This window comes from Saimiri boliviensis, chromosome 1, assembly GCF_048565385.1.
Source record: "Saimiri boliviensis isolate mSaiBol1 chromosome 1, mSaiBol1.pri, whole genome shotgun sequence".
Taxonomy (NCBI): Eukaryota; Metazoa; Chordata; class Mammalia; order Primates; family Cebidae; genus Saimiri; species Saimiri boliviensis.
This window is the reverse complement of record NC_133449.1, coordinates 45,898,237-45,903,896: the sequence shown is the minus strand read 5'-3', so window position 1 is coordinate 45,903,896 and position 5,660 is coordinate 45,898,237. Positions and strand designations below refer to the sequence as shown.

The following is a 5,660-nucleotide window of genomic DNA, read 5'->3' as shown; positions in this document are numbered from 1 at the left end:
TAATTTGATTATATTAAAAGTAAAAATTTTTGTTTTTCAAGAGACAATTTAAAGTAAAAAAGACAAATTATACATTGGGAGAAATTTGCAATATATGCAACTGACAAAAATTAGTATCGGGAATATTTTAATGTATATAACAACCATTTTAAATAAGAGGATACACCCACTCAACCCAACAGAGAGATGGACAACAGACACGAACAGAGATTTCACAGAAAGGAAGCCATATGGCCAATAAACATGAGAAGACGTTCCACATCACTGGTGATTAGGAACCACAAATCAAGATCATAATGAAACACTGTTTTCATCCATTGAATTGGAAATATTTAAAAGTCAAACAATACCAAGTTTTTAGAGTGTGTGAATCCACATTCACAGGGTCTCTTGTACATTGCTGGGGGCAGCATAAATTGGTGAAACCATTTCTATAAAAAATTTTAGCATTATTTTCTAAAGTTGAAAATAAACATAATCTATGCCCCAGATTTTCACTCACTCACATGTACTCAGGAAACACATGTAAGAGTGTTCATAGCAGTGCTGTTCACAATAGCCAAAATCTGGAAATAATCCAAATGTCTATCTCCAGAGAGTGGAAGATTATACTCTGGCACATTCTCATATAGGGGTTAAAATAAATAAACTGTAGTGATAAACAATAATATTAATAAACATAAGCAGTATCATATCAAGTGAAAAATGTGTTTCCCCCTAAATTATATGCGGCATGACATCACTTTTACAAAGTTAGGTAGAAAATTTAAAATTACATTTAAGAAGTTATATGGATACAATAAGACTATTAAAAAGCAGTACAAGTCATTTCTATGCAACAGTAAGATCCAAGCTGAGAGGTAAATCAAGAATGCAATCCCATTTACACTAGCCATAAAATAAATAAATAAATAAATAAATAAATAAAATGCCTAAAAATAACAGCTAACCAGAGAGGTAAAAGATCTCTGCAACAAAAGAAATCATAGATGACACAAACAAATGGGAAAACATTCCACCCTCATGGACAGGAAAAAGTCAATATTGTTAAAACGGCCATACTGCCTGAAGCAACCTACAGATTCAATGTTATTCTTATCAAGCTACCAATGACATTTTTCACAGAACTAGAAAAAACTATTCTAAAATTTATGTGGAAGCAATAAAGAGCCCAAATAGCCAAAGCAATCCTAAGCAAAAAGAAAAAGCTGAAGGCATTGCATTACTTGACCTTAAACTACACTATAAGGCTACAATAACCAAAACAGCATGGCACTCATATAAAAACAGATACACAGAACAATGGAACAGAACAGAAAACCCAGAAATGAAGCCACATATCTACAACAATCTGATTTTCAACAAAGTCAACAAAAATAAGGAATGGGGAAAGGACTTCCTATTCAATAAACAGTCCTGGGATAGCTGGCTGGCTACATGCAGGAGAATGAAACTGGACCCCTACATTTCACTATATACAAAAATTACCTTAAGATGGATCAAAGGTTTAAACATAAGACCTCAAACTATAAGACTCCTAGGAAACACCATTCTGGAGATAGCCTTTGGGAAAGAATTTATGACTAAGTTCTCAAAAGCAATTGCAACAACACAAAAAATTGACACATGGAAACTAATTAAACTTAAGAGCTTCTGCACAGCAAAAGAAATGTCAACAGATTAAACAGCCCACAGAATGGGAGAAAATATTTGCAAACTATGAATCTGACAATGGTCTAATATCCATAATATATAAGGAACCTAAATCAACAAGCAAAAACCAATCCCATTTAAAAATGTGAAAAAACATTGAACAGACACTTCTCAAAAGAAGACTTATAACAGCGCGGGGAGAGAAGTGGAGCCTGTCTGAGCTGCGTCCCCAAGTACCGGCGCAGCCCTGGAGCCACCTTGGAGGTCCTCATCCCTACTAAGTGCCTCTTTGCACAGCACCAGTCCACCCACATGCCGTCTCTGGACCACTACAGCTGGACGGGCAATGGTGGGTCAGGGAGGTGCAGCACGACCCAATGGGCCAGCCGCTGGGAACAAGATCTGTCGGTTTAAGCTGGTTTTGCTGGGGGAGTCTGCAGTGGGCAAATCCAGCCTGGTCCTCTGCTTTGTCAAGGGATAGTTTCGAGAGTACCAGGACAGCACAATCAGAGTGGCCTTCCTCACACAGACTGTCTGCTGGAATGACACAACAGTCAAGTTTGAGATTTGAGACACAGCTGGACAAGAGTGGTATCAGCCTGGTCCCCATGTACTAAGGAGGGGGGGCAGGCTGCCATCATGGTCTATGGCATCACCAACACAGATACATTTGCATGGGCCAGGAACTGGGTGAAGAAGCTACAGAGGCAGGCCAGCTCCAACATCCTCATTGTACTCCTGGGTAACAAGGCAGACCTGACCAGCAAGAGAGGCGTGGAATTCCAGGAAGCACAAGCCTATGCAGACCACAGTAGTTTGCTGTTGATGTAGGCATCAGCAGACTGCAATGAACTGAATGAAATTTTCATGACAATAGCTAAGAAGCTTCCCAAGTAGGAGCCTCAGAATGCAGCTGGTGCTCCAGGCCCAAACCAAGGTGTGGACCTCCAGAACAACCCACCCAGCCTGAGCCAGTGCTGCAGCAACTGAGCCTCCTTTGCCTGCCCACTGCCCCCACCTCCTTCACCTGAACGACCCGACTGGAATCCACTCTAATCAATCGCACTTAAGGACTCGGGACACCACTGGGGAGGTGGGGAGGAGAGCGGGGGAGCGGTCCATCATGATTTCTCCATAGAATTTTGATCATAGGCTGGAGTAAGTTATCTCACCTGCACCTTTCTGTACAAATACTAATTCAATTTTAAGTCTTAAGTCACTTTAAAAACATATAAGATCTGCTCTTCCCACTTCCTCCCATTTCTGCTGCTCTCCCATCTTCCCTTGCTGGGAGTAGCAACATGCTCCTGTCCCCCCACCCTTGTATATGGGGACAGTGGGGTCAGAGCAGCTACCCTTTCTTTCCCTCCTGTAGAAGAGTGGACCCAGCGAGAGCATCCACATCCTCACCTTGTTCAGAGTAGTCTTGGGTTTGGGTGGTGGGACAAACCTCGGGAAGGGGCTGGGGAAGTGAGAGGCAGCTCTTCCCTCAGCTGGCTGTCATCAGGCTGCAGCCTCATCCCCCTCACCCCTGCCCTCCCTTCTGGGAAGCCACAACATTATCACAGCATTATTGTGACAGCCACGAATCCATTGCCCACAACCTCTCCACCCTCGGTCACCCCGACTTCTGGCTTTGAGACCTGTTTTGAACAAATCACAACGATGAGTATTTGGAGGTGGGTGGGGCAGCAGGGGAGTGGGAGGGGATGAAACCAACTTTTTCTGTATTTCGTATTATATGTTTTCTTCAATATGTAGCCAATTGGTATCTTGTCAATATAGTCAGCCGATCAATCAAAAAAGAAAAAAAAAAAAACACTTACAACTACAACCACTGCAGCCAACAAGCATATAAAAAAAAAGCTCAAGGTAATCACTAATCATTAGGAAAATGCAAATCAAAACCACAATGAGATACCATCTCACACCATCAGAATGCTATTATTGAAAAGCAAAAAAAAAAAAAAAAAAACAGACGCTGGTCAGGCTGTGGAGAAAAGAGAATGCTTATCTACACGCTTCTGGTGGGAATATAAATTAGTTTGGCCACAGTGGAAAGCAGTTTAGAGATTTCCCAAAGAACTTAACATAGAGCTACAATTTGACCAAGCAATCTCATTATTGGGCATATACCCAAAGGAATAGAAATCGTTCTGCCACAAAGACACATGCGCATGTATGTTCATCATAGCACTATTCACAACAGCAGAGACATGGAATCAACCCAGATGTCTATCAACAGTGGACTGGCTAAGGAAAATGTGGTACATATACCTCATGGAATACTATGCAGCCATAAAAAGAATGAGATCACATCCTTTGCAACAACATGGATGGAGCGGAAGGTTATGATCCTAAGCAACTTAACACAGGAATGCTGCATGTTCTCATAAGTGGAAGCTGAACATTGATACACATGGACACAAAGAAGGGAACGATAGACACCAGGGCCTCCTTGCGAGTGGAGAGTGGCAGTTACCTGTCGGGTGTTACGCCAATTACTTGGGCGACAAAATTATCCGTACACCAAAACCCTGCAACACACAATTTACCCATGTAACAAACATACATATGTATCCTTTGAACCTAAAATAAAAGTTGGAAAGTTTAAAAAAAGAAAAAAGGAGTACAAGGAAATGAAGGATACAGGATTCACTATTATTATTACCTAATAAGTGGGGAAGGAAGGGAAAATTAGTTGTGAGAAGTGACCATTCTATTGCATAGAGACAGAGTAGATTAGCGGCTACTAAGAGCAAAGGGGAGGGGGAACAAGGAATGACTGTTAATGTGTACAGGGTTTCTTGGGCGTGTGATGAAATGTTCTGGAATTAAATAGCCATGATGGTTGCACAACTTTGTTCATATATAAGCCCCACTGAATTGTACACTTAAAAAGATGAATATTATGATATAAGAATTATGCCTCAGGTTTTAAAAACAGGAAAACATCTTATTATAAAACTACGGTAATGAATAAAGTGGGTTTTGGTTTCAAGATAGGTAAATAAATCAATAGAAAATTATGGAGTCCAGAAGTAGGCCCACAGATATATGGCCAATTGATTTTCAGCAAAGGTAAAGAAAAGACAGTCTTTTCAACATATGGTTCTGGAAAAACTAGATATGTGTATGCAAAAAAAAGAAAAAAAAAAACCTCTTTGACCCATACTTTGAACCATATACAAAATTTAACTCAAAATGGACCATAGACCTCAATATAAAACATGAAATTATCAAAGTTCTAGAAGAAAACATATCAGAAAACCTTTTTGACCTAGGATTGGGCAAAGAATTCTTTAAAATACACCAAAAACATTTTCTCCTTTATTTAAAAAGAAATTTTCCAAAAAGTAAAGATAAATTGGACTTCATCAAAATTAAGAACCTCTCTTTAGGCCGGGAATGGTAGCTCACACCTGTAATCCCATCACTTTGGGAGGCTGAAGTGGGTTTATCACTTGAGGTCAGGAGTTTGAGACCAGGCTGGCCAGCGGGGTTTTATAGTGAAACCCTGCCTCTACAAGAAAAAAAAAAAAAATTAGCTGGGCCTGTTGGCACATGCCTGTAATCCCAGCTTATTTGGGAAGCTCAGGAAAGAGACTCACTTGAACCCAGGAGGTGGAGATTGCAGTGAACCGAGATCGTACCACTGCACTCCAGCCTAGGTAACAAGAGTGAAACTTCGTCTCAACAAATAAAACTAAACCTGAAAATAAGAACCTCTCCTTAAAAGACATTTAAGAGTATGAAAAGACAAGTCATAAACTGGGAAAAAATACTTGTAAGTCACATTTCTGAAACAGGACTTTTATCCAGAATATAGGGAGACCTCTCAAAACTTTATAAAAATTATAAAAATAGCAATAATAATAATATACCATAATAATAAGCAAAGAGGGTGGTAGAAAACATTTGGAGATACTGGACATATTTATGCCATAGATTGTGGTGATAATCTCACAAACATACTTATTTCAAGTTACATGCATTAAATATTTACA

The 5,660-nt window shown here is 39.8% G+C and overlaps 1 pseudogene; it reads left to right on the top strand.

Moving 5' to 3' along the window:
- The first annotated feature begins 1,999 nt into the window (after nucleotides 1-1,999).
- LOC101030932 (ras-related protein Rab-5C pseudogene) lies at nucleotides 2,000-2,738 on the top strand (annotated as a pseudogene).
- Nucleotides 2,739-5,660: the final 2,922 nt, after the last annotated feature.